Source organism: Cyprinodon variegatus, unplaced genomic scaffold, assembly GCF_000732505.1.
Source record: "Cyprinodon variegatus isolate N-32 unplaced genomic scaffold, C_variegatus-1.0 Scaffold109, whole genome shotgun sequence".
NCBI classification, from domain to species: domain Eukaryota; kingdom Metazoa; phylum Chordata; class Actinopteri; order Cyprinodontiformes; family Cyprinodontidae; genus Cyprinodon; species Cyprinodon variegatus.
Genome location: NW_015150562.1, coordinates 50,734 through 59,921, shown reverse-complemented (window position 1 = coordinate 59,921; position 9,188 = coordinate 50,734).

Sequence of the window (9,188 nt, the reverse complement as noted above, 5' to 3'; positions counted from 1 at the left end):
CCCAATATATGGAATGAGAAGAAACTAGTTTGTTTTTTTGTCCCACAATGGGGAAACGTTCAATCTCTGCACTTGACCCATCCCCTTGGGGAGCAGTGGGCTGCCATTGTGTGGCACTTGGAGAGCAGTGTGGGGTTAAAGGTTTTGCTCAGGGACCCAGAGTGGAGGCTGTGGGGATCAAACCGGGTACTTGCAACCTTCTCAGAGCACAAGCGCACTGCTCTAACCATTAGGCCAACACTCCCCATACTCTTCACCCCAATTTCTTCATCGAGAAATTGGGGTGAAGAAATTAAAAAAGAGAAATTAAAAAAGAGAAATTAAAAAAGCCGCCCTGTGCAGTAATGATACTGAAAAGGTAATCGCATAGCCTTCTGTCCAAACTTTTCCATTGCAGTTAGTGGGGGCCTGATAGAAATGGATTAAATAAATGAACCACTTTTTTAAGCTATTCTTTTTTTATATAAATTGATAGTGATGCTCAATTCTGCTACATGGTGAAATAAACTGTTACAATTAAGGTTATAGCATTTCTAAGGCTGTCGTTTTGTGGTTTGAAGGAGATTCTAGTTTATGTATTTGTAATTCTTATTGTATTGCAGTTAAACTTTTGGTAAAGCGGATCATCTGCAACTCCTAAAAGCATCAACAACGATGCTCTGATTGCAGAGAGCAGGATGCTATTATGTATTACGTATTTATTTAGGCTTGGATAATTAAAGAAGTTTGCATACTGTAGGGCACCAGTTGATACTCTGGAATCACTGGGGCACTGATGGAATAATACAAAAAACTTTCCTTTTTACAAAATAATATTTTTATTTGAATTAAATTCTTTTGATTGACCAATCAGAGACCTATTTGAGGTTTATAGTATATTGTTAAAGGAATTTTCTGTAGCAAGTAAAAAAAAAATCGTTTAAATGTTTGAAATTGATGATATATTATTCTGCAGATACAATTGACACCATTTACTGTAGCCTTATGGTTGGTACAATAAAATCAGTAAATGAAAAAAAAGGTAAATTGCTACTTTTTTTATGCCAGGTTTGCCATTAAGGTCCTTCTGAAAAAGAATAAAATTACCCTCACCCCCAAACCTGCAGTTGAATAGTTTAACAAACCTGCCCCCAAAAATAAACGAAATCCCTGTAAACCTGAACTCCTGCGTATTTGTCAAAAATGCATTTCAGACGACAGTATTCTTTAATCAGGAACTCAGGTAGGGAACAGAAAACAAATGAAATATAGACTATCAGACATTATTGCAGAAACTATTAGATTTTGTGGGGATCTATCTACATTTGAAAAGAGGAAACCATTTAAAATCTACAGGTAAAAACATCTGGAAGTCTGAGGATTGCTGCTTAGGAGGAGAGAATTAAAATCTCAGCCAACAAAAACAATTTCTGAGAATAAGAAAGAGTTGTAAAATAATTAAATTAATTACTGTTTTAATGTCTGACTCTGATAATGTTGAATACCATTACCATTGTGAGTATGAATATATGAAAAGAATGTGATTTATTAAAAACTAAGTGGTGGAAGGTCGCAATAATTATTCAACAACTTCTAAAATGTTTCTTTTAAAGTAATGTAAAATCAAACATCAAGATTAAAAAGAAAATAAATGTTTTAGTGTCTTTATTTATCTATGAAGATATCCCAAACCTTGAGCTTGCGGTTTTAATAATGCTGCATAAATTACTGGAGTCTGTCAAGATATCAAAAAGCAAAGATTAAGACTAATATACATAAATCTGTCCAAACAGCTCAAAAGCTTCCTACAGAGAGCCTGATAAATCCAGATTAGACTTTCTGTTTCCAAAATGTTTCATGATGATTTATCACATAATGGCTGCGCAGTGAGTCCCGTCAAAACAAATCTGTTCCTAAATGAATAGAAATTATTAAATAAAAAAAATCAACCACTGGCAACAATTAGAGAGCATATTTAACTTTAATTATCTTGCATAACTATCCATGTTTTTAAATGAAGTGTTTTCAGAAAGGCATATTTAATATGTGAAGAATCCAGCGAACAGGCCATGTTCCAAGACAGACCTTTAAAAAAGCTCCAAGAGCCTAATCACACTTTCACCAGACTCTCTGTCATGTCTCTCTGAGCTGTTTCAAGTATCTTGACAGGAACACTCGGTTTACTTGGTAGTGAGAAAATCAGCTTTTTCAGCAAACAAAGCAGCTCCAAGCTCCTCATTTGTTCCGCTTCTGTCTGACCATACTGTAGCACGCATTTAATTACAAGGATACATATTCATTAACACATTTACCATGGTTATCTAAACTTGAATACGGTCTTTCAGATTTTTTTTTCCCTGTTTCCACCTTATACTTAAAAAAAAAAAAACTCATTATCTTTTAGGACAGGTGTTTGTCCATGTGAGTACGTGCTCAAGAAAATGTGTATTTGTCTGCCTGCTAATACATGTCGGCGATGGCTGGCAGGAAAAAGTATCATCTGGACAACCATCTGTTCATCTATCAGGAAGCAAATGCTTTCTTGTTTCAGAAAAACGTCCAAACTTTGCAGACTCTGTGTGGATGGACTTCACAATTATGTGACAACAGAAAGAGAATGGGAAATTGGTAGGAAAATTAAAGCGACTTCAATCTTTTTTTCACTTTTTATTTGTTTGCTTTGGGCAGCTGGGGGATTTAATCAATTGTAGTGTGCATCAACAGTGTTTTTCTCATTCATCTGAGGGACATCAAAACATGAATATCAAAGGGAACCTTTCTATCTTTGTTTTGAAAGCTCTTTTGGGCTCAAGCACTTTTTTTTTACATACTTTGTCCTGTAAAAAACAAAAGTTTGGTTGAATTGGCTTGTGTGATTGTCTTTTTACTCTTTTTTTCTGTGTTAGATTCTACTAGTTCTGAAATTTTTTCATAAAGTTTTTAACTACATTGATTTTTTTTTCCTGCATTCTCAGTTGGTCTATTCAATTGAAATTTCTTCAGTTTTATAGGTTTGTTTACAAGCTGCAACCATTTCAGACTGTGTCCATCCATCCCCTACCTGCCTTTAGCAATCATTGACTACCAGGAAATTAATGATTTCCTGCCTGAGTTGTGGCAGCAGTAACTAGGTTTCTAAGAGGTACCACAAAGAAAAACTGCAAATTTATATACAAAAGTAGGCTCCTACTCTTGATGAACTGACAACATGGTTGAAGTTTTGAGGTCTACTTCTCACTTAGTACTTAGTACCTTTTTTGACTGACTAATTAAAGGGATGACCGACTGAATGGTCAGCATTAAACCAGCTCTTAGAGGGTTCAAAGAAATCCAAACCAAACTGCTGAGCCAGCAGCCAGAGAGGCTTGACAGCAAGTGGTGTTGCCCCCCAATCTGTAGTGGTACCACGATCAGCTCACTTAAGCAACCAAAATACACCCGTATCCCCATCAATTCAACTTCATAGAAAAAAAACTACAAAAACCAGAAATTACCTTTTCTCTTTCTATATAAAAATAGTACCAAGCTACAATATGTGAAATGTTACTAAAGACTTTTCCTGAGAGAATAAATGTGTTTACGTCCTTTGTGTTTAACTTTTATATTATATAGTGCATAATCTAAAGAAAGACACAAATCTAACTCATATTAACACAGTGTAAACATATTTTCCCTGACTGCAATGAACACGTCTGAAGACAATTCCAGACAAGCAATATTTTTAGAATTAGACAACTACATTTTCAATATACACATGTCCACAAAATGAAATTTCATTTTGTACATCTTTCAGACAGTGAATGAACAGCAGCTTAGCGGTGAGATGAACATTTCCATTTCACAAAGTGCAGCAGTGATCGAATGTAAACAGTGTGGGAGAATAACATGGCATTGATGTGGAAATTCAGAGTACAGCAAAAACAAACAAATATATATGGTGCATAAAATGCAGAAGAAAAACATTTTTGAGTTGATTTCTATTTGGTTTGATGTTATCAGTGTGATGCAGAGTCTCGAAATATGATTTGATTTAGTTTTTTTCAACGGCTCAGCAGTCTGATGGCAGTGGGGAAAAAGCTGTTATAGAAATGCTGGACCTGCAGCGAATGCTGCGAAGCCTCTCCCCGGAGGGCAGCATGGAGAACAGTCCATGGTGGGGGTGTGAGGGGTCATTGATAATGTTGCAGGCTCAGGACACGCAGCGCTGGGATGAAATGTTTTTACTGTGGAGTGGAGCCCTGATGATCCTTTCTGTTGTTCTCACCACTCTTCTCATGTTCTTCCAAACAGTGCTTCGGCCTCGAAACAAAACAATGAGACAGCTGGTCAGAATGCTCTCTATGGTGCTGCTGTAGAAGGTCGCGAGGAAGAGTAGGGGCAGGTGGTTTCTCCTCATCCTTCGCAGGAAGTCGTTGTCGTCTCTGATGAGGCCCACCACCGTGGTGTTGTCTGCAAACTTCACTATGTGATTGGGGATGAACCTGGGGACGTGGTCATGTGGGGGCTCAGCAGGCGGCTCAGGCTGCAGCCCTGAGGGAAGGGAGCTTGTGTTCAGGGGGAGTACATCAGAGGTGTTCTGTCTGACTCGGACTGACTGAGGTCTGTCTTTGAGGAAGTCTAGCAGCAACTTGCAAAGGGGTGTGTTAAAGCCCAGCTGTTCCAGTTTTCCTATCAGAGGCTGTGGGAGGATGGTGTTGAAAGCTGAACTGAGTCCAGGAACTGCATCCGAAAATTGGTGTTCTCCTCCGAGTGTGCTAGCCTCAGGTGAAGAGCGGAGGATATGGTGTCCTTAGTGGAGCGGAACCATCGAGCGGAATGGAAACGTAAGATGCATCCAAATAATCACAGAAAAGTTCATTTTTATATGAACTACTTTAGTATACTTTAATGATTTAAGGATAGAAATGAATATAATTAATACAATTAATTATTAATATTAATAGATATTATCTTATTTGTGCTTCCAGTACAAATCAGGTAATGACAATGAACTCTGCAACTCCAACACAGATTTTAAAGTAGGCTTTCCTGATAAGCTCACCATTTTTGAGGTTTATCTTTATTTTTTTTTTAGAAAAATAAAGATATAAGAGCAACAGCTGTACACTCAGCTTCTTTAGTTGCTGCTGCTGCTGTTGGTACAAAACACTGTAGGACTTCTTGCTTAGCATAACCTCGCCTCTTTAACAATTGTAGATGTTTAAAGGTCCTACTTCTCTGGAGGGACCAAAGCCCCAGGAAGGAGAAATTACTTGGCGAAATGTGTGCTGAAATGCTAGCAAGGATTTGAAAAGCCCTAATCTTCTTAAAGACCAGGGGCTCTTAAAAGGTAATAGAAAAGGTGCAACAGTTTATTTTTGGTGATTGTATCACTTTATATAGATTGCACCCACTGATGTTTGACTTGCAAACGAGGAGTGATAGAAAAAAAAAAAAGGGCAATTCCCTTTTTGAAGCTTGAATTTTTTGGGATTGGGGATATTTGACTAAGCTTAAATTGCAAAAATGATCTAGAGATAAGCAAAAATTTCTTAAATTAAGTGTATTCACCCTTTTTTGAAAAGGTAAATCAGATGTTTTACCGATAGAATGAGTATTTATTCTTAAAATATGATAATTAGACAACATGCACTTCAAAAGAGACAATTGTTACTTTAAATGTAAATGATCTTGTTCCATTGGCTAAGTGTCTCACTTACCTCCTCTATTTAAGAAAAAATGCACTTATTTTAAGAAAAAATGACTTATTTAGATTTCCTTTTTTTTGCAGTGCAAAAAGATACACATCTTTTATTTAATTTTCCTAATTAATAAGTTATCTTCTTTCTAATCATATGGTTTGATTGTATGGTGCCACTGAATGTTTAATATTCCAGCTGTTTGAATGTGAATAACTTCAAATACCAAAGCTAAGCTTGCTAAAGAGAGTTATGGTTCAATGATAGCTGTTAAATGCTAATTTCTGAGGAATGTTTGTGAATTTCCTGTAATTCTGAATCACATGACATTAATATGTGATGACCAAAGCAACAATGTATTTTGCTGTTGAATGTTATATAAAAAGTAGTCATGCATAATTTTACTAGCATTAAGAAGAGGGGAAACCTGTTGACAGGGATTTTCTGTTCTAAGGGAAAAGATCTATCCCCGACCACTTAACTGTCAAACTGACTGCTCTTTTCTCTTGGATGTCCCGTCTTTCCTATCTGTCAAGTCTGTGGTTTAACTAAAGCTCAGTGGCGTGGCTCCAAACGGTTGGCAGGTTTCTGTCTCACATCACTGAACTAAAGGCTGAGTCACGACAAGGCAGAGCAGAAAAGTAGATGTGTCTGAAGAACAGAAAGACAGCTCCAAAGCCCTGATGTTTGATTTCACACCAGGACTTATGTCCCTGGAAGTTTTAGAACTAGTTATATTTTAAGTACCTCATCACTGAAATACCAGGTCTTTACAAAGGCATAAAATTATTTAATGTCACCCTGAAGTGATACAGTTTAATTACATCTCTAACTTTTTAATCTACATGGACGAAGCAAAGAACATGAGTAGAAAGAACATGTTGCGTCTGTAGAATATAAGATGGAAAGGAGCAACTGGCTACTGCCAGATTTGACCACATTCATAAAAGCAGGAGCTTTGACATTTGGTCTTGAGCAAACTAACAGGATGTGCAGAACTAGGAGATTGACTTGATTTTTCCATTAATCTGAAATGTTTTATAAAGCTATTTCTCTAACTGTCTTTATCTATTCTGGGTCAGATTCTTACATTTGAAAAATGAAGGCTACAGGCAGTTAGCCGAGCCTTGTTACTAAACCAGGTCCTGGAAAAGGACGTTTCTTGCGCCATTTCTCTCTCTCTTTGTCTCTCTCTCCAATGCGTCTCCAACTCCTGCGACTTGACCTGTCAATCACCTGCAAAAACGTCTGTGCTGTGGCAGGAAGGGGTGATCAAATACACTTCCTGTCACCTGAGGTCTTGCTGATTTCGTCTTACAAACAAACATGTGTAACTGACTCCAAAATCCACCTTCTCAAATTGCTCAAATGTTGCCCAAAGTGGTTGAAAGGTGGCTATTGCAGTTGAATTTTCTTATAAATTTTCCTACAATATGCAGTAGTACACACCTACTACACGGGTCAGGACATTCGGTTATAAAAGCAGCTTAATCAGACATATGTCTTCTTAACGCTCTTCTCAGCCATCTTAGCAGCACCAATTCACCCAAGAAGCTTGAGTCTGATCAGGTTCTGCTCCACCAGGCTCCACATAGCCTCCATAAAACTCCACTATCAAGGTGGTAGAAAAGTTCTCCATCTCAAAAGATCTATCATTGTGCTATGTCGCCTGGCTGGGTTTAGGAGATATAAGGGACTAAAATAAATTTAGACAGTTAATTAAGGTGTCAAAGGGACATTTTTATTCTGTTTATTCTGTCACCCTTTAAAATAAACTTTCTGTAAAGAGTGGTAAAAGGTTCAGGGAGAGCTCAGGCCAAAATAAAAAAACCCAAAACAACACTGAAAGAAAAAGAAGTTGACTTACCTAACTCAAACTAAACCAAATATATACAACCCTACAGAATAACTTGCCTAACGAGCACATAAACAGAAGAAAAAAGGGGTTAAAGGGCAAAAAGGCAGCTCTCCCCTACAAAATAACATCTGAATATGTTAACATGGCAGCAAATTAACAGCCCATTAAATCCTACAAACGACTACAGAGGTGTTCGGCAGACAAATGGCCCAGAGGCCCTGAAGTGCAGCTTCACAGGCCTTAATGGTGTGCAGGTTATTGCTTATTGGACTGAGAAGCAGCAACCAATTTTAGATGCATAGCATAAGACAGAACAAGGGCTCTTTCTCAATGGACTCATGTTCTCTCCAAGTACTTTCTTTACAAGAACACAGGAAAGTCTGGACTCGGGGAGGACAGGAGCACGTGGAATAAATCTGGTTCAGTTGGAACAGAAGCGTCCTTGTTACATCACCACAATCATAACTAGTCTGGGGCTGCATTTCACCTCCTGTTATTAATAGTCTCTAGATATTAATAAATTAAACTCTCCAGATTTTTTTGTGCATAAAAAAAAAAAAAAAGTTGCTATAGAGAACTAAGAAAAATCTCTAAATTATTGGAAATATTACTCAGGGTCTCTTTGCAATTACAATTTTTTCAACCCTTGTCTGGTGGGTGGGGTGGGGGGTTTAAGTTATTTAATCTGGGTGAGTCACACTTTAGGAAAATTAACATGTTTACTCTGAATGTTTATTTCCATAGTTTTTTCCTTAGTTAACGTTGTCGTTGATCACTTTAATTACAAGGGCGACATCCGGTAAAAATATCTAATATAATGTGCATTTCCATCAGCTTTTTATATTGCGCATTTTGAAGTATCGCATCAGAAAAGCTTGCTGGAAACACCAAAATTTTAAAAACTTGCTCAAATTCGCAAAAAAAGAAAGGATCTTGCTAGCACGTAGGGCTTTTCGGCTATTGGGGGAAAAGGGTTAGTATGCAAAATGGGAAATTAAAGGCAGGCGGGGGAAGCACTGAGCCGCCGGTGTCCAGGCTAATGTCACCGGGTTGGGTTCAGTCGCTCCGTCCCGCGCTGGCTCCCTGCTCCCGTCCACCGGGGTTCCCGGACCAGCACCAGAGCAGACGCCTCGGTTTGAGTGGTTGAACTACGTGCTGCACTGTAGTCGACTCTAAATCCCGGACGTTTTTTTAATTCCCCCCGGCCATTTTTTTAGGTATGAAAAGTAGGACATGTCTGGGAAAAAAAAGACGTCTGGTCACCCTACCATACCAAATACCCTATAGAATCATTCTATGACCCCTTTAAGCCAAATGGAAACACCACAATGCATTTCCACCACATTTTCTTTTTGTCAAGCTTTTGAATGTTCCCTTAAACTTGGTATTTCAGTTTAATGGAAACACTGCTAAGGAGTATAAAATTAAGTGGAATTTAAAGAGATTTAAAAAGTATTTGTTTAGTTTACATGTTTTTTGGGTGAGCTGCAGATTTTAAGCATGAATGCCAATTAAATACTGATACCTGGATCAGATATCGGCTGAAGAAATTGGCTTGATCGGATATCTATAATATACAGAGATGGGAAGTAACGAAGTACAAATACTTTGTTACTGTACTCAAGTAGATTTTTCTGATATTTTTACTTTACTTTACTACTTATTTTTATGGC